General features: G+C 49.3%; 1 protein-coding gene across 1 annotated transcript in view; it reads left to right on the top strand.

Annotated features, from left to right (window-relative positions):
• The window catches only part of T265_03234 (hypothetical protein), a gene marked incomplete at both ends in the record, with an annotated part of 23,814 nt that overhangs the window by 20,307 nt on the left and 2,852 nt on the right, over positions 1–655 (top strand). The window lies entirely within an intron of this gene.

Below are 655 nucleotides of genomic sequence, written 5' to 3'. Positions count from 1 at the left end.
TGTGAGAGTGTACGGAGAGCTCTTCAAAAGCTTCCGCACACAAAGCGGTGTCCGTCAGGGATGCCCACTCTCTCCATTCCTTTTTAACTTTGTGATCGATGAAATAATGAGACGAACGCTGGAGGGTCTCCAAAACCCTGGTGTGCAAATAGCCTGTGGAGAAAACCTTGTCGATCTGGAATATGCAAACGACACCGTTTTCGTCTTTGAAGGGGAGGCGCAGGTGTTTTTGGATGGACTGACCAAAGTCATTCCGTCCTTTGGTATGCACTTTGTACCCAAAGTCTAAGGTCACGCTACTGGACATGCGACCACTGAACATGCCACTTGCAACCCAGGGGGAGGCACTCGAAATTGTGGAGCGTTTTACGTATCTTCGAAGTGGTATTAGTTCTGATTGTAGTGTGACAGGTGAGGTCAATGCACGAATCTGCGAGACCCGGATCGCGTTTGCTAATTTGAGACAACCATGGAGACATAGTGGCGTATCCCTGAATCTGAAGGGACGTGTGTATCAAGCTACAGTGCGGGCTGTTTTGTTATATGGCTGTCAGTCTTAGCCTGTTCGAGCAGTGGAACTGAAACGCCTTCAGGTGTTCGACAATCGTTGTCTCAGAACCATAGCTCGCGTGGGTTGGTGTCGGCGAATCCGTAA

This window comes from Opisthorchis viverrini (genome assembly GCF_000715545.1).
Source record: "Opisthorchis viverrini unplaced genomic scaffold opera_v5_45, whole genome shotgun sequence".
In the NCBI taxonomy this organism is placed as follows: domain Eukaryota; kingdom Metazoa; phylum Platyhelminthes; class Trematoda; order Opisthorchiida; family Opisthorchiidae; genus Opisthorchis; species Opisthorchis viverrini.
This window is presented reverse-complemented; position numbering and strand designations above follow the sequence as displayed.